Below are 24,677 nucleotides of genomic sequence, written 5' to 3'. Positions count from 1 at the left end.
AATCCCCATAGGCGACGTATTGCAAGGTATTGGAGTATTGAGGGTATTGCGGAGTATTAGGGGGGTATTGCAGAGTATGGGGGGGTATTGCAGAGTATGGGGGGGGTATTGCAGAGTATGGGGGGGGGGTATTGCAGAGTATGGGGGGGGTATTGCAGAGTATGGGGGGGGTATTGCAGAGTATGGGGGGGGTATTGCAGAGTATGGGGGGGGTATTGCAGAGTATGGGGGGGGGGGTATTGCAGAGTATGGGGGGGGTATTGCAGAGTATGGGTGGGTATTGCAGAGTATGGGGGGGTGGGTATTGCAGAGTATGGGTGGGTGGGTATTGCAGAGTATGGGGGGGTGGGTATTGCAGAGTAAAATAAAAAAAATGATGAGTGCAATACTCTGCAATACCCCACCCCATACTCTGCAATACCCCACCCCATACTCTGCAATACCCCACCCCATACTCTGCAATACCCACCCCCCCAGGGTGGGTATTGCAGAGTATGGGGTGGGGTATTGCAGAGTATGGGGTGGGGTATTGCAGAGTATTGCACTCATCATTCTTTTTTTTTTACTGCAGAGTATTGCGCAGGGATGGCTGGATCTGTGACTGCAATTGTCACAGATCCAGCCCACAGTGCGGCGGCTGCTGCTGCCGCCCGATCCCCCCCCCCCTCCCTCTCCTCTCACACTGTACCGAACGGTACAGAGAGGAGAGGGAGGAACCGGCGTCATTACATGACGCCGGTTTGTTTACAAGTGATCGCGCCGTCATTGGACGGCGCGATCACGTGGTAAGGAGCCGCTTCCATTGGCTCCTTACCGCGAGTGCTGTTGCTGCGGGTCCCGTAGACCCGGCGAGCACCGGCGATCGCGTGTGCGCGCCCGCTCGGGCGCGCACAACGCAGTCTCTGGGAGGACGTACATTGACGCCCTCCTAGAGTACAGGAACCGCTCTGTAGCCGTATTTTGGCTATAGGGCGGTTACCAACTGGTTAAAGGGTCACTAATGGATAACTATATTTTTGGAGGAAATGACTGTTTACAGTGTCTAGAGACATACAAGTGCATACATATAATGTGCCTCTAGTTTCACTTTTGGTTTTAAATTTATTTAATGTTTCTGTGAAGTAAAGAGACACACAGAACCCAAAAAAAATAAAAGCAGGGCATATTTTAATTTCTAAAATTATTAGCATTGTTTTGGTGGATTTTTAGACACACAGCTTAGACCACAGTGACAAGCTCCCTGTCATGAATATGCATCATGTCTGTCTGCCTACCTGATCTCCATGTGTTCATTAGAGGCAGATCCTGTTCTGGTTTCCCTTCTTATCACTTCCTCTTCCTGTATGGCTCCACCCTAGTCCATCCCAGGAAGCCTATATTAACCTTTGCTCTACAGGTCTGCAGTGCTGTTCAACAGTGTTCCAATGCTCAGTTCCTGTCTGCAGTGTATTGCTAGTTCCTGGTTGCAGAGTGCTACGATCATCTTCCGTGTACCGTTTTGGCTTGTCCCCGACTTCCCTGTCTGCCTGTGCCCCTGACTATTTGCATGTTCCACGGTTATCCTTGTCTGCCTGTTGCCCTGACCTCAGCCTGTCCATCACCACTGTTTGTTCTGCTGGCTGCTTCCCCCTTCTCCCTGCGGAGTGTGACCTGAGGAATCCCGGGAACGCGACCTGGACCCAGTTGCGGCCAAGACCATCCCTACCACCAAGGGCTCTGGTGAATACAAAACTGGGTCTTAGACTCCGCGCCCTGGGTGATCTTGGGTCACGCTTCCTCCCTGCCAGCAGTAGTCGGCTATAGGGTTCACTTCCCTGCGGTGCATCCCTGACCCCTACAGGGTGCACTTGTCACCTGGCCACAGGTGACCTGACAGTTTGAACAGCCATGAACCCGGCCGACGTGCCGCTTCCTGCAGATGACCCATTACAGGGCGTTGTTCACAGACTCGAGACGCATGAAGCTAATCAGGCTCAGGTGATGCGTTTCCTTCAGGATCTGGCTTCCCGCTTTGATCAGCTTCAGACCTCGTTGGGAGCCCCGAATCTACAACCCCAAGTACAACCAGCGGCAGCGGCTGCGCCCGTCGCACCAGTCGCAGAGTCGCATTCACTGAAGCTACCACCTCCAGTCCGTTTTTCTGGAGACTCCAAGGCCTGCAGGGGGTTTCTTAGCCAGTGCACCATCCATTTTGAACTACAGCCTCAAAACTTCTTGTCTGATCGGGCAAAGGTAGCCTATATTATTTCCCTCCTTTCCGGTGAAGCTTTAGCCTGGGCTGCCCCTATGTGGGAGAGGAATGATCCGGTAGTTTCCAGCCTGTTCAACTTCCTAAAGCTCTTTCGGAACATCTTTGAAGAGCCGGCTCGGGCCTCTTCAGCAGCCAGTGCTCTGCTACGTCTCCGCCAAGAATCTCGTTCAGTGGGTCAATATGCTCTTCAGTTCCGTATACTCTCAGCTGAATTGAGCTGGAACAATGAGGCCCTGGTCGCTACCTTTTTACATGGCCTCTCTGACCGAGTGAAGGACGAATTAGCGGGAAGAACCATCCCCGTCGGTCTGGACGATGTCATCTCCCTGTGCAATCAGATCGATATTCGTTTTCAGGAGAGGTCCATTGAGAAAGGACACCAGCACTCCCTAGGTCGTAGTCAGTCTGTGCTTCCCTCACTTCGTCCCGTAGACCACCCCCTGCCTGCTGAGGAACCTATGCAGTTGGGCCGGACCAGACTAACACCCGAAGAACGTGCTAGACGCAGAACTCTGGGCTTGTGCCTCTATTGTGGAGGCAAGGGCCATCTTCGTGCCTCCTGCCCGCTTCGCCCGGGAAACGCTCAGGTCTAATACATTTAGAAGGTGGAGTATTGGACCCAGAAACATCACCTTCCCGTCTGCTCCTTCCGGTGTCCCTTCATGTAGGCACTTCTCCCCTATCGATCTCTGCATATCTGGATTCCGGGGCTGCCGGCAACTTTATGGACTGGAGAACTGCTTCTTCTATGAAGCTTACCCTTTCACCCCTCACTACGCCGCTGGTAGTCTCGGCAATTGATGGCACTATTCTCCCAGGGGGTCCTATTCGCTTCCAGACACTACCCATTAGGATGTCGATAGGGATTCTCCACCAGGAGTGGATATCCTTTCTCATCCTACCTAAAGCCTCCACTCCCATTGTATTGGGCCTTCCTTGGCTACAGCTCCACTCTCCCCATGTGGACTGGGCTTCTGGGCAGATTCTGGCTTGGGGTCCTTCATGTTTCTCGTCATGTCTTTCCAAGGTGACTCCTAAGGGGGAACTTCCGGTTGCTACCACATCAGTATCTTCGGATCTTCCCACTGCTTACAGCGATTACCGGGATGTGTTCTGTAAGAAATCAGCCGAGGTGCTTCCTCCCCACAGATCTTTTGACTGTGCCATTGACCTTGTTCCTGGAGCAATTCTGCCCAGGGGTCGCACATACCCTTTGTCCATCCCAGAGACCCAGGCCATGTCTGAGTATGTCGCAGAAAACCTTGACAGAGGTTTCATTCGGAAATCGTCATCGCCTGCAGGAGCAGGGTTCTTTTTTGTTGCCAAGAAGGATGGTACCTTGAGACCCTGTATTGATTATCGAGGATTAAACGCTGTTACTATTAAGAATCGTTACCCCTTACCCTTGATATCTGAATTGTTCGATAGGTTGAGGGGTGCCTCCATTTTCACTAAGTTGGATCTCAGGGGGGCGTACAACCTCATTCGAATACGAGAAGGCGATGAGTGGAAGACTGCGTTTAACACTCGAGACGGCCATTATGAGTATCTGGTCATGCCTTTCGGGTTATGTAATGCCCCAGCCGTGTTTCAAAACTTTGTCAACAAAATCTTCAGGGACCTGCTGTACCAGTTTGTTGTCATCTATCTGGATGACATTCTAATCTTTTCGGAAAATCTGCATGTCCACAGGAACCATGTTCGCACTGTACTCCAGCGCCTCAGAGAGAATAATCTCTATGCCAAACTGGAGAAATGCTCCTTTGAATGTTCTGAGGTCCTGTTTCTAGGATGCTTTGTTTCAAGCTTGGGCCTTCGTATGGATCCTGGGAAGGTCTTAGCCATTACCAATTGGCCTCTTCCTGCTAGCCTCAAGGCCACACAGCGCTTTCTTGGTTTCACAAATTATTATAGGCAGTTCATCAGGAATTATTCTTCCATTGCCGCGCCTATTATCGCTTTGACCAAGAAGGGTGCTAATGCCAAAGACTGGCCTCCCGAAGCTGTCTCTGCGTTTCACGATCTGAAACAGGCCTTCGTCTCTGGACCTCTTTTGAGGAGACCAAACCCTGAGGAGGCATTCTTTATTGAAGTGGACGCTTCTTCTGTGGGAGTGGGAGCGGTGCTTCTTCAACTTTTTGAGAAGAGACGTCAACCATGTGCGTTCTTTTCCAAAAAAAATTCTCAGGCAGAGAGAAATTATGCCATCGGTGACTGGGAACTTCTCGCAATTAAATTGGCGCTAGAAGAGTGGCGTCATCTTTTGGAGGGTTCTCCTCACTCCATAACGATCTTCACCGATCACAAGAATCTACAGTACTTACAGAATGCTAAACGTCTGAATCCCAGACAGGCCAGGTGGAGTCTCTTCTTTTCCCGTTTCAGTTTCACGATTACATACAAACCTGGTTCCTGCAACGGTCGGGCTGATGCGCTTTCTAGATCCTTTGACACCTTGGACGAAGATCTCACTCTTGAACCTGAGCCGATCATTCCAACTTCATGCATTGTTGCCCATTCTACCACCCTGGACTCAACAATTCCTCCTGGTAAGACCTTTGTCCCCACTGAGCTGAGAGCCAAGATCCTTCGTTGGGGACATGATTCCAAGGTGGCGGGCCATGCTGGTTTCCTCCGGTCCTTCCTACTCATTAGTCGTCACTATTGGTGGCCAAATCTCCGCTCAGAGGTTAAAGACTATGTCAAGGCTTGTCATGTCTGTGCTCAGTTCAAATCCTCCACACAAGCTCCTGCTGGTCTCCTCATGCCCTTGCCCATTCCCAAGGAGCCCTGGGCTCACATTGCCATGGATTTTATCACCGATCTTCCACTGTCTGACGGTAATACGGTCATTTGGGTGGTAGTCGATCGGTTCTCCAAAATGGCACATTGTGTTCCCCTTCCTGGTCTGCCTTCTGCTCCTGCTTTGGTCCCCATTTTTGTTCGAGAGATTTTCCGTCTTCATGGGGTTCCTTCTCATATTGTTTCGGACAGGGGTGTTCAATTCACGTCTCGTTTTTGGAGAGCCTTTTGCAAATCCCTCAATATTGCTTTGGATTTTTCCTCTTCTTACCATCCTCAATCCAATGGGCAGACGGAGAGGGTTAATCAGGAGTTAGAGGTTTTTCTTCGTACCTTAGTCTCCGCTCATCATGACGATTGGTCCTCTCTACTTCCATGGGCGGAATTTTCCCATAACAATCATGTGAATACCAGTTCGCAGAGAACACCCTTTTTCTCAGTTTATGGAAGACATCCTCAACTTCCACTTCCCATGACCTGTTCTCTGGATATCCCAGCTTTGGCTTCAGCTCAAGAGTCATTCAATTCCATCTGGAGCGACGTCCATGATTCCCTCCGGGCAGCTGCCGACAAATTCAAAGGCTTTGCTGACCGCCGCAGGCGTAAACCGCCTTCTCTTCAACCAGGGGACAAAGTCTGGCTCTCCACCAGAAACATCAAGCTCCGAGTTCCTTCTCTGAAGTTTGCTCCAAGATTCATTGGTCCATACACCATAATGGCTAAGCTGAATCCAGTTTGTTTCAAGCTTCAGATTCCCAAAAACCTCAAAATCTCTAACTCCTTCCATGTTTCCCTTCTGAAGCCTTTAGTCCTTAATAGGTTCTCTCGTCCTCTCCCCACCACGGCACCAGTCTCTGAGGAGAATCAGGAATATGAGGTCAGTCAAGTACTGGATTCCCGACTCTGTAGAGGCGCTCTTCAGTACCTTGTTCATTGGAAAGGCTTTGGTCCTGAGGAGAGGTCTTGGGTTCCTGCATCAGAGGTCTTTGCACCTCGTCTATTGAAGAATTTTCATCTGAAGTTTCCCTCTAAACCCGGACCCAGGCAGGGAAGGGGGAGGCCTCGTAAGAGGGAGGGTACTGTCATGAATATGCATCATGTCTGTCTGCCTACCTGATCTCCATGTGTTCATTAGAGGCAGATCCTGTTCTGGTTTCCCTTCTTATCACTTCCTCTTCCTGTATGGCTCCACCCTAGTCCATCCCAGGAAGCCTATATTAACCTTTGCTCTACAGGTCTGCAGTGCTGTTCAACAGTGTTCCAATGCTCAGTTCCTGTCTGCAGTGTATTGCTAGTTCCTGGTTGCAGAGTGCTACGATCATCTTCCGTGTACCGTTTTGGCTTGTCCCCGACTTCCCTGTCTGCCTGTGCCCCTGACTATTTGCATGTTCCACGGTTATCCTTGTCTGCCTGTTGCCCTGACCTCAGCCTGTCCATCACCACTGTTTGTTCTGCTGGCTGCTTCCCCCTTCTCCCTGCGGAGTGTGACCTGAGGAATCCCGGGAACGCGACCTGGACCCAGTTGCGGCCAAGACCATCCCTACCACCAAGGGCTCTGGTGAATACAAAACTGGGTCTTAGACTCCGCGCCCTGGGTGATCTTGGGTGATCTTGGGTCACGCTTCCTCCCTGCCAGCAGTAGTCGGCTATAGGGTTCACTTCCCTGCGGTGCATCCCTGACCCCTACAGGGTGCACTTGACACTCCCCTGATAAATTTGAGAGGGAGCCAGAGAACCAAGAAGTGATGATTTATGCAAAGGATTACAGCTGCTTAAAAGCAAAAAGGGACAATGAGGACATGAAATCAAGACTGATATAATGTAAAGTTAGTTATTTCTGCCCCAAACAATTTGGGCTTATTGCTCCTTTAAATGTCTGTCTTTCCTGAATATGCCACTGCTGTCCCAAGTTCGAAGCATACCTACACGCTTGTCGTTCAAACGTCTTTCTTACGCAACCCGGTCGTATGGACGCTACATGTGTTCGAGCCTTATATACACTCCGCACACGACATCCGCCCATGCTTAAAAAAAAATGTTTCCCCCCCGCCCCTTATCTTCTGTCGCAAAAACGACAAGGATGAATTGGCAGCAGATCATGTTGGGTCAGTTCCTAGGAAACAGATGACCAGTTGTGTCGAACTAATAAGCCAGATCTCATCCTCATTTGTGTATGAAACGTTAGTTAGAGAAAAGCACTCCCGATATAGTTTGGTCAAGACATAAAAGCGACCATTTGCATCATGTTTAAACCGACTTGTTTTTAGAAGACATCCTGATGAGAACCGAGATTGCCCACACAACAGTAGTTGGATCAAAATGCATAATCAAAGCGTTGTTTACGTACGACGGCACTATAGCGGACCATTACCTTAAAATTTCAAACTAGCTATGTTTTAATTTATGAACCTAAGATGTAGGCCACAAAATCATTCAATCAAGAATAACATGTAAAATGTAGTTACATACCGGTCTTTGACCCGATCGTTATCTCCGCCGTCTTCCACAAACTGTGAACGCCCCTTTTACTCACGTGGTAGCCCTTTATACACGCGCATGTGGGACTTTACGCACGTCTCCCCGCCCCTGACGTTCATGGTGTCGTATTTTCCCCGCCCCTTTTCCATCTTTTTTTTGTTGGAAGCACATGGAGAATATGGCAGCACGGCGAATCCGTTGTAAGGCCTCCAACATGACCTTTGAGGAAATGGTGGAGATGGTCCTCATCCTCAAAGCAGAGGACTACGATGGGAGGCATGGGCCATATAAGTACCCTAATAAGGTCAAGGCCCAAATAATGGAGAAGGTGAGGAGGAGTCTCCATCAGAAATTTGGGGTGAAAAGGTCCAAGGAACAGATCCGGAAAAGGTGGTGTGACCTTAAAAAACGTGAGCCGGAACAAATGAAGAGGATCAGGAGAGTGATTAGAAGAAGTAAGTTTGTTATATATTTTGTAAGATTTGTTCCGCGCCATGTGTTTTTTATTTCAGGTTGTACTGTATTATTTTTTTATGCACAAGAATTTATCGTCAAACTGGACGTCCATTCTGAACGACAAAATATTGTGTTTAAAATCCTACAAATTATGACATTTTTAAAAAATTGTGGTGAGATCAATCGTGAAAATTATGTAGATGTGCTATTAAAACCACAAAACTTTTTAAAAAAATTAAATATACAGTAAAAGGAGAGTCTGCTCAGCAGTCGGTGACACATGTGGACTCATTTGCATAATTGTTGTCCCCTTTAATAACCCATTTTGGGGTTCACACAGAGGTGAGGTGATCCAGTGTATACTTGGTTGGCTTACATGTTTAAAAGTAGACCAAAGCTACAAGATTTGTCATGATCTTTGTGAATGCCTTCAATCCTGTGTTTTGCCCTGAGGGGTTTTTCAAAACATCAATAGTCCCAGAAATTGTATAAAGTGAATCATATTCCTCTTTCAGGCCTATAAGCTATAAAAATCCTGTTTCCATTTTCTTCATTCTCGTAGGGCGTCATGAAGCTTCAACACGGGAGCAAGAAGTCCAGCAAGCCACACCCCCGAGGGATGGTGATGATGCGCAGCCTGCCACCACATCAGGTAAAGTAACATATAACTAACCCAGCTTCAGGTAATGTAGATGTAGGCCTGCCTAATTTTAAAAAAATGTTTTGTCCCACATTTCAGGATCAGGTGGTGGCTTGGACAGGCATACTAAACAGATGGTGATCTCAGAAATATGGGCCTGCAGAGAAGAGGTGGAGGAGATACATCTGGCCAACAGAAAAATTAACGAAAGAACAAGGAGGGTGGAAAATAAATTAAAAAATGTACTAGATGTTTTGGGGAGAGTCTGAATCAGAAAAAAAAATAATAATTTTAAAATACCAGATTTTGCTGTTTATTTAATTAAAAAAAAAAAAAAAAAATATAACCAGATTTTAGACTTTATTTAATTAAAAAAAAAAACAAAAAAATAATATAACCAGATTTTAGACTTTATTTAATAAAAAAAAAAAAAAATAATATAACCAGATTTGACAGTTTCTTTAATTCAAAAATAAACAAAAAAATAATATAACCAGATTTTAGACTTTATTTAATTAAAAAAAAAAAAAAAAAATAATATAACCAGATTTGACAGTTTCTTTAATTCAAAAATAAACAAAAAAATAATATAACCAGATTTTAGACTTTATTTAATAAAAAAAAAACCAAAAAAATAATATAACCAGATTTGACAGTTTCTTTAATAAAAAAATAAATACAAAAAAATAAAATAACCAGATTTTAATGTTTATTAAGATAAAAAAGACCAAAAAAAATACAAAAATGATTGTATATTGTAATGGAAAAAAGACCAAAAAAAATACAAAAATGATTGTATATTGTATGAGAAAAAAGACCAAAAAAAATACAAAAATGATTGTATATTGTATGTGAAAAATGACCAAAAAATAAACAAAAATTATTGTATATTGTAATGGAAAAAAGACCAAAAAAAATACAAAAATGATTGTATATTGTATGAGAAAAAAGACCAAAAAAAAATACAAAAATGATTGTATATTGTATGTGAAAAATGACCAAAAAATAAACAAAAATGATTGTATATTGTAATGGAAAAAAGACCAAAAAAATACAAAAATGATTGTATATTGTATGAGAAAAAAGACCAAAAAAAATACAAAAATGATTGTATATTGTATGTGAAAAATGACCAAAAAATAAACAAAAATGATTGTATATTGTAATGGAAAAAAGACCAAAAAAAATACAAAAATGATTGTATATTGTATGTGAAAAATGACCAAAAAAAAAAGAAAAATGATTGGATATTGTAATGGAAAAAAGACAAAAAAAAATACAAAAATGATTGTATATTGTATGAGAAAAAAATAATAAATATTTTTGTAGGGTATTTTGGAAAACAAACCCAAAAAAAAATTAGTAAAATAAAGAGCTTTTGAACATCAAAAAAGTGTGTGGTGTTTTTCCTAAAATACGTTAAATTTTCTATGTATTTGGTTTGGGGGTCACCTGGGAAATGTTTGCTAGTTGATAATGAAAATACACTTAGTTACACTTAGTAAAGAACTCCAAGCAACACAAGCAAGACATAACAAGTTTATAAAAAAGATTATGATTTATTTTGGTGAAAGATAAAATTATGGCAAATTTGCTTGAGATGGTATTGCCCCCCTACCCATGAAATAGTCCATGTATTTGTCCCGGACTTCACGGGCACTCTGGGGGGGCAGTCCTGTGTGGCCAGCTTCAAGGCCCGCCAAAGTTTCTGATGGAGCCAAAAGTTGTGCCTCAGGCCCAACCAGGGCCATATAATTTGGAGATTGTCTCCGCAAAAAATTGTGGAGAATGCAGCATGCAAAAATAATAGTATTCCACTTATATTCCGCCATGTGGAGAGAGGTGAGGAAAAGGCGGAACCGGCTGGCCATGATGCCGAAAGCGTTCTCAACCACTCTACGTGCTCGGCCCAGCCGGAAATTAAAGACACTCCTCTCTGGGGTGAGGGTGCGCTGAGGGAATGGCCTCATAAGATGGGGTCCCAGGGCAAACGCTTCATCAGCCAGGAAAACAAATGGCAGGCCTTCTACATTCTGGTCATCCGGTGGCAATGACAGATCATCATCCTGAAGGCGAAGCGCAAACTCCGTCTGCCTGAAGGCTCCCCCATCCGATATCCGTCCATTCATCCCGACATCCACAAAAAGGAATTCATACTGTGCTGACACCACCGCCATCAGCACAATACTGTTGAACCCCTTATAATTAAAGAACTGGGATCCTGAACGGGGTGGAGGCACGATGCGGACGTGCTTCCCGTCGATGGCTCCCCCGCAGTTGGGGAAGTTCCATCGGGTCTGGAAGTCCAAAGCCACAGACTGCCACTCCTGTGGTGTGGACGGAAGCTGGGGAAGAAAAAATGCAAAAATTAGCCACATAACCTTGCAAGCAGATTATACAAAGACATTATAAGCATTCTAACATTTCTGGGAACTAGCATATTATATCTAAATATATTTAGACAATTAACACATTAAACACCCCCTCTGATGGGCCAGTGCCCAAGTTTGGGGGAGGGCTAGATGAGTTTGGGAGTACTAAAAAAATTAAAAATTATGATTATTGGTGAACATAGACTTTACAACACATTTTGGAGGGGAGGGCTAGATGAGTTTGGGAGTACTAAAAAAATTAAAAATTATGATTATTGGTGAACATAGACTTTACAACACATTTTGGAGGGGAGGGCTAGATGAGTTTGGGAGTACTAAAAAAATTAAAAATTATGATTATTGGTGAACATAGACTTTACAACACATTTTGGAGGGGAGGGCTAGATGAGTTTGGGAGTACTAAAAAAATTAAAAATTATGATTATTGGTGAACATAGACTTTACAACACATTTTGGAGGGGAGGGCTAGATGAGTTTGGGAGTACTAAAAAAATTAAAAATTATGATTATTGGTGAACATAGACTTTACAACACATTTTGGAGGGGAGGGCTAGATGAGTTTGGGAGTACTAAAAAAATTAAAAATTATGATTATTGGTGAACATAGACTTTACAACACATTTTGGAGGGGAGGGGGGGGACATTACAATGGATATAACACAATACATTGGGAAGTGACTAGACTTGGGGCCCAGGATAGCATGCTGGGGAGGTAAGTGATGGGAAATATGCATGTAGGCCAAAAAAGGGGCATCAAAGTTTACAGCATGCATGGGGGCAAAGGGGACATTCACAGCATATTCCAGACATGGTAATTAGGGAAGGAGGAGATAACTACAAGACATTAGCATACATTATAGACATAAAATGTGATATTAAAGGAGAAAACTTACCCTCATATATTCCTCCTGCAGAACCTGGATGATGGCAGAGCAGGTGTCAGGAATGATGAGGCCCAGAGCCTGGGGGGAGATGCCCGTCGAGAACTTTAAGTCCTGAAGGCTTCTCCCAGTTGCCAGATAACGGAGGGTGGCAACTAGCCTCTGCTCAGCACTGATGGCTTCCCGCATAACGGTGTCCTGCCTGGTAATATAGGGGGACACCAAAGCCAACAGGTGCTGAAAGACGGGATCAGACATCCTCAGGAAATTCCTGTAATCAACAGGATTATTTTCCTGAAGCTCCCGCAGCAAAGGCATGTGAGAGAATTGGTTCCTACGGAGCAACCAATTCTTGGTCCATGAACGCGTCCTCCTCCTGTTCATGAACTCCTCATCGTCTAGGTCATAAACAAACAGACCTATACACAGAAGATGCTTAGCACTAAGTCGGCGATGACTAGGTGCCTGCAACATGGCTACAAGGCTAGTTACGAACGACAAATCAGAATTGCACTAAACAGACCGCAGTGAAGAACAGCAAGACCTATGAAGAACGACCCTGACAATGAAAAACGCGGGGACAGGACCGCAATGTAAAACAATACGACCTGACCGCACGTCTCGATTGCCTAGATACGACCCCCACAAGTACAAACTGAACGGCAGAGATCAATCTGAAAGCACAAAGACTGAAAAGCACGAATCGTCACTCACCAAACTTTTACTAACACGTGTAAACACGGAATCAGCAAAAGGAGCCCCAAGGGTGGCGCCAACAAAATCAAACCTCCCCTTTATAGTCGCGTCATACGTCGTGAGCGTCATCGCGCCGGAGAACGACCAGATTTTGGTCTGTTACGTGTGTACGCAAAGCAAGCCTGCCGAGCTTCTCGACAAGTTCAACAAGGAACTCGACGAGGAACTCGACGGGCTTGGCACGTCGAGTTTCTCTGTCGTGTGTACGAGGCCTCAGACGCGAGTGAGGAAGAGCCATCGACGGCTCTTCCTGTTTACATCGTGATCAGCCGTGATTGGACACGGCTGATCACGTGGTAAAGAGTCTCCGCCGGAGGCTCTTTACCGAGATCGGAGATGCAGGGTGTCAGACTGACACCCCGCATCACCGATCGCCGCGCTGCGCGCCCCCACGGGCGCGCGCGGCATGAAATCCTGCAGGACGTTCGTGAACGTCCTGTCAGGATTTCACAACCACTTCCCGGACGTAAATCGGCTATAGGCCGGGCGGGAAGTGGTTAATGACGATGTCCATGGCTTGGATGCTGTCTGTAAACCTGCTTTTTTCAGGGCCACACTTGCATTCACAGGTGAATCTATGATCCACCTATACCCACGTCCTGTTCCCCCGAAAGCCCTTGAACTTAGTTGTACCCCTTTGTATATAACAGGTGGGCCTGCCAAAACCAACCTTTACTCCAGCCTGGGCTGGCAACAGAGCAGCTAACTGCACACACATTTTTCAACCTGCCTACATGCAGGTCGGTAATGGATGTTTGAATTTCCTACCCCTGTCTCCCTGGAGTTTGAGTCAAAGATAATAAACTGCTTTTATTTTGCACTTAAAAGTGTCAGGGCTGGGCTCCTGCTATTTAAAATCAACTCTTTTCTTTCAGTGCACAGAGGCTGCTCAGCTATTGGTTAATTACTAGCCACTCGTTGTTTCCACAGTGACTCACCTGGTTACCATTACCTGCCTCATTAGTCCAGCCTACAGCCAGCCCCTTTTGACAATTTAAAAAGCTTTGCTCATTTCCTCTGTGCTCTTGCGTGGCCTATGATCTCCACTGTGTTCCTGTGTATGACTTCTCTTTCGATACCTGCTCCTGTTTTTGCTCTATACTATGCTGACTTCTGGCTTTCTGACCCTGGCTCATCTGATTACCCACTCTAGAATCCAAACCCTGGCTTAATTTTTTGACTATTCTTCTGAACTGTGTTATTTTTTTGCTATTTTATTAAAGGTGTGATTTTAACTGCATTTTCTGCAGTCCACTTAGGTAAGTATGATTCGTAAAAAAAAAAAAGTCATACTTCTCTCTTAATGAAAATACAAACACGATACTGGAGCATTAAGTGAACACTCTGGGCCAGATTCACAGAAAAAGTACGCCGGAGTATCTGCTGATACTCCGGCGTACTTTCAAATTTGCTGCTTCGTATCTTTATTTGTAATTCACAAACAAAGATACAACGGCTTTTGGCTAAGATCCGACAGGCGTACGGCTTTGTATGCCTTCGGATCTTAGGATGCAATACTTCGGCGACCGCTTGGTGGAGTTCGCGTCGTTTTCCGTGTTGAGTATGCAAATTAGCTGTTTACGGCGATCCACGATGGTACGCGCGTTCGTCGCATTCTCTTACGTCGTCGCTAGTCGTTTTTTCCCGTTGTAAAGTTGCACTTTCTATTTAGGTGGTGTAATATTAGACAGTCCATGTTAAAGTATGGCCGTCGTTCCCGTGTCGAATTTTAATTATTATTTTTTTTTGCGTAAGATGTCCGGGAATACGAAAAGACGTAACGCATGTCGCCGTTCAAAAAACACGTCGGGGCACCGTAATTTCGCGCAAAGCACGGCGGGAAATTTCCTAACGGAGCATGCGCAGAATGTACGGCGCGGGAACGCGCCTAATTTAAATGGTACACGCCCCATTTGAATTAGGCGGGCTTGTTTACAGGCAAGTGCTTTGTGAATCAAGCACTTACGCCGAAATCTTGTGGCGGTGTAACGTAAACGGGATATGTTACGCCGCCGTAATTCTACATGAATCTGGCCCTTTTTCTTTTTGCTTTGCCAATATCTTGCAAAACCTTAGTAGATTGTACAATAAATATGCTAATCTGGAGGGTAAACCTGATAGATTTCCTTACTTTACAATAGCTTAAAGTGCATTGATTATGAGAACAATTTGGACCACCCACTGCCAGGAAAAGATCTGAAAAAGGACTCTGCACATCACCTGACTGGCATGAAGACTTCAGAAAGTTGTAACTTTAAAAAAGATTAAAAAAACTCAAACAATTAAAAAAAAATGTTTTGGTTATGTGCTTTTGAATGCATGTATTATTTCCTTTGAATGAATGTACTATTATTATTTTTAATTAATAATCATACAAATACTAATTAGTTGTTTTCCAAGTAGTAAAAACACATTTTATTTTTTATTTCAATCATATCATTATATCTATAAATTGACAGTTACTTTTTTTATTTTTTTATTATTACATTAGTTTTAGACCTAGCTTAGTCTTAGTTCACACTGGTGTTATGCGATTTCACAGTTCTAAATTGCATGAGAAGTTGCACCCCATTGCCGGCAATGGAACCCTTCATATTGCAGCGACTCAAATCGCAGTGATTATGAAAAAGGTTCCTGTATTACTTTTTAGCGATTTCATTGCTACTTGCATAGACTTCTGTTAAATGAATTTGCAAAGCGCAATGAAATCAGCAGTGCAAATCGCACTCATGTGCAGCTTTGAAATCACACTAAAGTAGTGGGATTTCAACGCTGCATTGGTGTGAACAAGGGATTAGACCTAACTGTAATTCTAGCAGGGTTTGTAATGCTATAAAACAAATACTGTAAGATTAATTTCAATACTATGAAAGTGATTATTATTGAAGTGAATTTTCTTTGTGTGAACATTTTTAACTTGTTTAGTAAATTAGCCTCTATGTGGTTTTGGTTAACTGCACTATGACTCTTCAAGGCCACTTCAGATCATGTGCTTGCTTCGAAAAATAACTACCTTAAAATTGACACATACACATATATTTTGCAAAAATTGTTTGATTTTTCTGTATGTTGGGATAATTTTTTGTGTCCCATATATTTTGAAAATTTTTGTATTTCTTTCTTAATATTGAAAGTGGCAGTGTCATCACACTTTAAATATATATAATAAAAATCTTCATGCTCACCTTCTATCTGTGAAATTATGTGATAATAGAAAGCTGCAGCACTTAAAATTTCACCAGTTTTTTATAAATATACTGCAAAATGTCCAACGCTAACATAAACATGTAAAAATCAAATCCACATTTTGAAATATTTTACAGAATAAAAATGAATAAAATACTGTGATAATATACAACAATGCTTGTAAGTTATACAGTGCAATAAATATATATGTAAATAACTGCCAAAATATAATTGTTTTTCCATGCCAAAAACATGAAAATTCTGCCTGAATCAGCAACAAATCCCAGTGTGTATGTGTAAATCTCCACCACCAACAAGCAGCCTAATGATGGACTCTCACCTTAAAATATAGACCTTTAGATTATAGAGGTCCTACAATGCTTGTTCTTTTTAAAAGCTCATCTACACTGTTGGATGTGGTATGTGAATTGCGCTCCCCTAGTGGTTCATCTATCGCCACCTACTTCTGGGCAATGGTGGCGATAGATGAACCACTAGGGGAGCGCAATTCACATACCACATCCATTTTGTAAGGACCAGGCACCACTGGGTGTCTTCCACCTTTTTTTTCTGATTGCAGCATACCCACTATTATAGTACATATACTTGCGCCAGCAACACTTTTATCATCTACACTGTTGGCTTACTGGTTCTCTTCTTTCAACTGGTCCGCACCAGGATAGTAAATCGAGACACAAAAAGTATACAAAAGACAACAAAAAGTGCTCTTCGTATGAAAGTACTAATCCCTTTATTAATGTGTTAAAACCACACTTACAAACATCACTGTACAAGAGGCAGAACACTGCTTACCAGAGCGGATGCTTACCAGAGCGGGATGCATCCCATGGCTTATGGCTCTCTGCAGAGTTCAGCTGACAGCTCCAGCAATCACATGAATCGGGCTGTGATTCCAAACAAGATCTCTGCTCAGCTAGCTGTATACCTTGTGGCACTCCGCCCTACGTGTTACATCAATAATGATTCCATCAAAAGGCAACAATTACTTAATCAAGCCTAATTCCAAGCCTAATTCCAGCTTTCTGTCACTTTAATGAAATTAACTATTACCTTTACTAATATATTTACTGGTCGTGAGCATGGTATAAATTGTCTGCAGCATCAGCTACACACAGTATAAAGTGTTGTGTTCCTGCAGCAGGATGAGGACTTCCTGTCCTGGTCCCACAACAAAATCAGGACAGGCTGACAGGCTAAGTCATTCACAGGAGGCCTTGTATTTTTATGAATGAATACAAGGCTTCCCCTGAATGGCTGAGGTGGAGAGGTGGGTGGATGATATCACTATCCCTACCTCGGTCAATCAAAGGAAGCCTTGTAGTCCTTCATAAAAAATAAAAAGCTTCCTGTGATTAGTTAAGCAGCACTCAATTTTGTTCCCGGAGTAGGATGGAATGTCCCTGTTCCACTGCCAGAAAAGAGCACTGTACACTTCATTTAGCTGATTCTACATAGAGTTTATAAAGGGCTCACAGTGAGCACATCTGTTAGTGAGGGTAACAGATCATTTGGACCAGCTCAGCTTGGTCCAAACTAACAATTTTAACGTAAGAAAGGTTAGAGTTATGACCCGTACACTCAATCCGAAAATCGTACGAAAAATACAGCTTTCGAAGCAATCACGCGATAATCGGATTGTTAGTACACTGCTTTCGATAGCTGATCACATTTAATCCGATATTTTCCGATCGGACATGCCCAAAAATTATTCTCGTATGATACCAGATCCTATGCTTTTCATTTAATCAGTACAGTAGTCCGAAAATACAATACAAATACACTACAACACATGACATCACTTCAGATTTTTTTATTCTGCCATACGAGAATTTTCGTAACTTTAGTAAGCTCTTCATGTTCTATATACGGCTAGCATGCAAAAAAAAACAGACTATCTGTCCTCCGATTTTCGGATCGTGTGTATGGGGCATTAGGCTTTACATACTTTAAAGATACTCTGTAAGTCTCTAAAAAAAATCATACCTGGATTTTAATGCAATAGAAGGGAGGGATATACTCACCACTCCTGGTGCCCCTGTCTCCCATTTTCTCTCTGCTCCAGTGCTGCAGCCTCCATAAACCCTCAAAAGCATTAACCAGTGATAATGGGGCAGGGAAAAGGGTGCCACAGCAGGTGACAGGGGACACAGACATCTGTCACTAGTGGAAGTATCAAAAGCAAAATGACTCAAAGGGGCTGCAGCACTGGAAGTGAAGGACGTTGTTAGACAGTGGGATGCCTGCAGGGTGAATATATAACCTCTGCTTTTGCAGGGAACTTCAGGTATTTTTTTTTGGAGAGACTACCAGGATGGTGTAAATTTTCCAGAAGTAGGTACATTTTCACTAATCTTATGCCATAGTACATATATATATTTTATTTAAATTTATAATTATATTTAAAATATATAGTTTATTAAAATAAAGCAATGGAACAGGTTAAATGTAAGCCATGTGTACTTTTTTCCCCTCATAATGTCTGCTGCATAAATTATTATACATTGTTTTTTTACATTTTGCTGCTGACTTATGAGTAAATTGTTCTCTATATCTTAGCTTTCTACCTCCCAACATTGTTTTAAAAATTTGCAGTGTTAACCATATCAATAATCCTATCCTGTGAATTCAGAACAGAGCAGCTGATACTAGTGATTGTCATAAAGTCACACAGTTTAAATCACTACAATCAGCAAGCAAGCAGGTAATACAATCTTGCCAGACGGAACCCAAAATTCACACTACAGTTTTAATCTAGCCAGTTTTAGTTTTGACAAAAGATTAAACATTTTCTCTTTGTTGTAACAACCTAGCAATCGAAATAAAGACGTCTACTGTTCCTCATAAAAGCATTTTTTTTTTAATGGATTCATGGTAAAGTGCTAATTTTGGGGGAAAAGAGACCAATTTGTTAGAGAATTATAACAGCTTTTATTTCATTTCCATGCTTTTTAGCAATGATACATGAGTTTGGATTTTCAATTTGTTGCATGAATACACATAATTTGGTTACATATCCACAGCAATAGTATTTTATGTTATAATTTAAAATTGTTTTAGTCTAAATCTTGTTAGTGCCCACTACAATCATATTGAAATATTCCTACTTCTGTGAGGGCACCTGGAAAATTTGGATGTGTTGTACTCCCCTAGTTTATAGTAGATACTGCATGGAACTATAGCATTAGTATGTGGAGATGGCCTTCCTTAACCTACATCACAATGGAGAGGTGAAGTAAGGCAGTGTTTGTCAACTCCAGTCCTCAAGGCGCACCAACAGGTCATGTTTTCAGGATTTCCCTGAGATGAAATGGCTGTGGTAATTACTAAGGCAGTGAAACTGATTAAATTCCCTGTGCAAAATAATGGAAAGCCTGAAAACATGACCTCTTGGGGCGCCTTGAGGACTGGAGTTGAGAAACACTGAAGTAAGGTATCTGAAGAAGCTGGGAGATGCACAAAATGTGACAAGTTTAATTTGAGTACAAGGTCCTTTGCGCCATTTGTAAGTCCAGAGGGCCAGAGGAAGTGCCTAGAGCATTTTTAGGGGGTGACAATTTTTTTACTCTTTATAGATATAAATGTAAAAAGGGCTTCTCATTCAGCAAAGGAACAGGTCCTTCTGGAAATGTCTTAGGAAGTAGAAAGGTGCAAGTGCTTATTGCAGAATAAACTACAGAAATTCCTGCTATGCATCATAAAATGTTTATTATAATATTGTCAAGGAATAACGGCATGCTTCTGGATTATATTTCCTTCTTCAGGGCGGAGTGAAGAGAGCAGTAAAAACTATGCAGCCTGATGTCCTTAGCTGGTGAAGCCTCGCAAGCCCAGAATTATTAGTCAACTGGGCTTTATGAACTTTCTACATGCCATTCTAACATCAGTCATGCCACAGTTCTCTTCATAGGGGGCCCATCTTGCTTACAAAGTTAAAATACATTTATCAGGCAGAAAGGTTGTATATGTTCAGATTACATAGGTCAAAAAACAAATTATAAGTGGAAAATTACTAAAGATAAACCAAATGTTCTTTGAAGAAAGAGAGAAAAAAAAAGGAAAAACAAAACAAAATAAATAATAAGAACGGGTAAGTAAGAGAGGTGGAGGAGGGGTTAACTTTGAAGTTGCATAGCCTAGAATGGCATCTGACTAGGGAAACAGTCCAAGATATTAGCATATGTTTTATGGTCTCAGATTAGAGGGCCCAGAAATCAATGATTTTGTTATAGGGCCATAGGAAGGGCCAGGTCAGAGATTGATTTAAATTCCCAAACCCTATAAAACTGGCAGAGAGAACTATTAAGATGTTCATCGTAATGTTTCATAGAGTACATTAAACTGATTATTTTTATTAACACAGTAACGGGTGGAAGGGAAGATTCCTTGGTATGAATAGAAGTACTGTACATACTAAGTTTTTACACATATACTGTTTTACTTGAATAAAGCTGCAAATGTAATTAGTTAAATATAATTCTTATATGTGTTAAATAGATAGCATAATCTATTTACATTTTGTAAATGTTTTTTGATTAAAACTTTTTTTAAATAAACAGATATTTAAAGATATTCTTGCATCAGTATTCTTGCATCAGTATGGATTGGCTATATGGTTTCCAATATGGCCAATCAATGTTTACTGGTCCTGTGATAATTGTCCTTTGATAATTTGGCTGGGGTACTCTGCCTTCATTGATAAGCATGGAGATCATCCTCTCAGTTGTATCATTTCTTGTCCAGGTATACTTTTGCAGAATTTTTGGCCACATCAGAATATATTTTAATGTTTTATTTACTGCATAGGAGAAAAACCCCTATGGATTTCAGGTAATTACTTTGTCAAACTAATCAACACAAGTTTTGTTAAAAATTCAATATTAAGTTATAAACATCTTTTTGTGAATATAATATAATGTAACATGGTTTACTGAATTTGAATACGTTTCTTAAAATCTATATTAGTGCCATGTAAAATAAAGTGATTTTGGCCAGATCTAGAAATACTTGCGTGTCTATGGACAGTCTGCAATCTGTGAAGACAGCCATCTGAGGAAAGCTTTATTTAGATAGCTCGGATTTTTCTAGCTGATTATCATTGTGTTTTAAAATGGGGCTTCCTGCACAAAGGATTAACATGCAGGTATGATTGATATTCCTGTGTATTTTAATGTGACAGTCATTCAAATTAATGATTATTGAACATTTGCATTTTACATTTGAGTACCTTAAAGCAGTGGTCATACAGGGCCCTACAGGGCCCACTAACAGGCCAGGTTTTATGTATTACCATGGGGAGATGCAGACTAGAATACTGCAATCACTGAGCAGTAAATGATATCACCTGTGATGTATTTCAGTTATCCTGCAAACCTGGCCTGTTAGTGGGCCCTGTAGGACAGGGTTGATGACCACTGCCTTAAAGGACAACTGCAGGATTTAAAAGCAAGACAAAGTACCAAATTATTATTTTTTTCAACATGGCATATCAGTTGATTTGCTGACTTCAATATAATAATTTTTATTTTTTATATACAATTTGATTGACTATTTCCACTGTTCCAAATAATGAATGAACAGATTTTTTAAAAAAAATATAGCAAGAAATGTAAGTTGCATTTTTGCAACTTTACTTTTTAAGACTTAAAAGAATATACTGAATACAATTTATAGAAAAATAATATTTTCTAGTTTAATAGTATTCAGCCTTCTTTACTGACTTTAATACTAAGCACTCACTATAAAATGTATATTATTACTTATAAGAGGTAAACCATAATGAGTATTCTTGAAGATTGAAATTGGTAAGATTGGTTGTACAAATCTTCCAGCATACAGGAACACTCCTATCTCATAGGTGCATAATTCATACAGGCAAATTGTTCTATGCAGAGCTGGAAATTAAGGCCTCTTTGGTTCTCAGAAATCGTTGCAAAAGCATTAATTTCTCTCATCTATTCTCACAATAGCTATTTGCAGTTAAAAATGATGCAATAATAAAATAAATAGGTTTTCATAAACCTCTAAGTATAATATTCTTACAATTAGCTACCAAAAACATATATTAAGAAATATAATGACTGAAATATTGTGTTATATTGATGGCATCATTTCTTCAAAATAGATGTTTGCCACATTGTAAAAATGTTGTGATTTGGTGCAAATTTATGTGGAAGATTGCAACAGCATTTGGTTTTAAGCAGAAATTAGGAAATTCCTAACATGCAATGTAATAACAAAATAAAATATACTTAAAGGGCAACCATTTGGTTCTGTTTTGTACAATGTGCAGCATAGCTAGTTATTATGAAATCCACTTAGTTAACATACTAGAATAATGCACTGCTATGTAGAAATACAGGCTAGGAGGATCATCTTGGCATCATTTTAAACAACACGATGTATTGTTTCAATTATTCTATTGTTCAAAGCACTGTACACATAGTAGAACAGAACATCACATTTTATGTATTCTCCCCTAGGTTTACTGCCAACATTTGTTTACATCTTCTTATACTGTATGACAAAACTATTCATTTTGACTTTGGACAGTTTTTATTTTTCTTGTATTTTAGATCTAAAATGATCTAATAAAAAAGGCAACACATTTAAAATAAAGATTGTTCAATGAGATAGAATTGGAAGTCTTTGAGACATTAAATGTAATACTAGTGAAAACATCACAGCATTATAATAGTAAGTAGTAGTTTAGAGGGATATGGCTAAGTAAGCATAGATAGAAAAAAAAAAACATTTACAAACAGATTCCATTTAATTTGAAGAAAATTCCAAATAAGTTTCATAAGCTTTGCAATTCTGTTGCAAATATTTTTTCTTTTTTTTAATGCAAAATGTCTTATTTCATTAATCTAAAATTTCCACAGTATTATTAGAAACCTTGCTAAATTGCTTTCTTAAAATCAAAGAAAGTGGACCTCTGATAATAATAATGATACAATATTTTTTAACACTTAATAATGCAGAGTATAAGAGAGTATATTGTGTTTTAAAGAGAAAGGGACAGGATGAAATCACAACGTTAAGCATATAGTTTGGCACCTCTAAATAAGTGCAAATTACCGATAAGAAGAACGTAACCCTAGAGAGCAAAAGAAAAAAGCCAAGTAAACATGTTGAGCCTTACTTGGTACATATAGCGATTAGCTAATTCTGTTCATCTGGAGAGAGCGGAATATAACATGTTTTTCATGTCATGCTGGAGTAGATTCTCATGATCCCCTGGTAAAAGAAGCAATTTATTCAGTACAGAGGACTAGCCAGCAGAAGCAGTGGCACGTACCACTCATCCTATTAACCATGAAATATGTATTGTCATCTTGACATGTTGACTATTTCTCTTCTTCCATCACCTTCATGTCAATCTGATGCCTTTCTTTTGCAAATTAAGTTGAAAAAAACTGTTACCTAGGAAATAAGGGAAGTCATTAGTAATCATTCTGTTATTAGCAAAATTGATTGAAACTTAAAAGAGTAGGAAAAGTGGGATGCTTTTGATGAAGAAAGCACAACCTAGTGTTTGTCTTAGACAATTAGTAAAGTAGATCAGGCTGAAACACATCTAACAAAGGAAAAGAAGCAAAAGGAACCATTAAAGCTTTGCTTGAATTTTAAGTAGTAGCAAAGAATAGTCAAGTTTGTGAGGTTTTTACATTATGTACATGACAAGGCATGTAGTATATTCATTTGTAAATAGCTATTTGTTTTTAAACAAGTCAAGGGACTCAAATGTAATTTTACAGAAATTAAGCAGTAAAGTTTCAGTATGAGGTGGAGTTCAAAGCCATAGTGCTGCAAGACAGCAGTGTGAACCAATTTGCAGTCTGCTAAAACAGAACAAAATTTTGCCATGGCATGGGAACACTTGCCATAGTGTGCAATAATGCACAGCATACAGTCATATCATGACAGACCTATCACCTAGACTGCTCTCCTCCAGTGTTTATAGGCCCATACTTATTGTCACCACTTTATCTGTGCCACCATCTTCTCTGGCATGTCTTCTGGACAGATCTCTTCTTTCTCCTCTAATCATAAAACTTCTGTGCATGCATGTTACATTACTCTGGCGCTGTAACAGCTGCTCCTTGTGCTAGTAACAGGCGCTTTCAGTGTCGTAATGCGTTCCATGCTGGAACGCATACGGCGCATGAGCGATGATGTCATCGCCCGGCGCCGTACTGCGTTCCAGCGTGGAATGCGGAAGTGCGTCGTATCACTGCGGTTACCTGATTCAGTGCTTATGCACTGCAGCTGCCGACTTGCCTATAAAGGCATTCACAAGCCATACAGGCTTTGTTCTATTATTGTCAGCCGTTCTGGCCACACTACAATAGAGGCAATACTATGGCCAGCTAGTAGAGTTGAGCGGACACCTGGATGTTCAGGTTCGGACCCGAACCCGGACTTTGAAAAAAAAGTTCGGGTTCGGGACCGAACCCAAACCCGGACTTTGACCCGAACCCGAGCCCCATTGAGTCAATAGGGACCCGGACTTTTGACTACAAAAATGTCTCTAAAAAACTAAGGGAAAGGGCTGGAGGGATGCAAATGGCAGCAAAATGTCGGGAAGAGCATGGCAAGTACTATGGGAATAAATGTGGATAGGGAAATAACTTAAAATAACATAACAAAAATTTAAATAAAAAATATAATGATTTTTGAACCTTTGAGGACGAGGTCCATACAGTTTTGTTCAAAATTATTGAACCCCCCAATGCTGTAAAGGGTTTTAGGGAATTTAGTGTACATTTGTAATTGTATTCAGAATGAAATCCTACAAGGACTTCATAAAGAAC

General features: G+C 41.3%; 1 long non-coding RNA gene across 1 annotated transcript in view; it reads right to left on the bottom strand.

The window, feature by feature from the left end:
- The window catches only part of LOC120943195, a 66,875-nt gene extending 43,764 nt beyond the window's left edge, over positions 1–23,111 (bottom strand). Inside the window, exon 1 of the long non-coding RNA XR_005750271.1 lies at positions 23,006–23,111. This is a non-coding gene — a long non-coding RNA (uncharacterized LOC120943195). The remainder of the gene's footprint in view (positions 1–23,005) is intronic.
- Between the last annotated feature and the right edge of the window lie 1,566 nt (positions 23,112–24,677).

Source organism: Rana temporaria, chromosome 1, assembly GCF_905171775.1.
Source record: "Rana temporaria chromosome 1, aRanTem1.1, whole genome shotgun sequence".
Taxonomy (NCBI): domain Eukaryota; kingdom Metazoa; phylum Chordata; class Amphibia; order Anura; family Ranidae; genus Rana; species Rana temporaria.
Note: the sequence above shows the minus strand (reverse complement) of the source record. Positions and strands in the feature narration are given on the sequence as shown.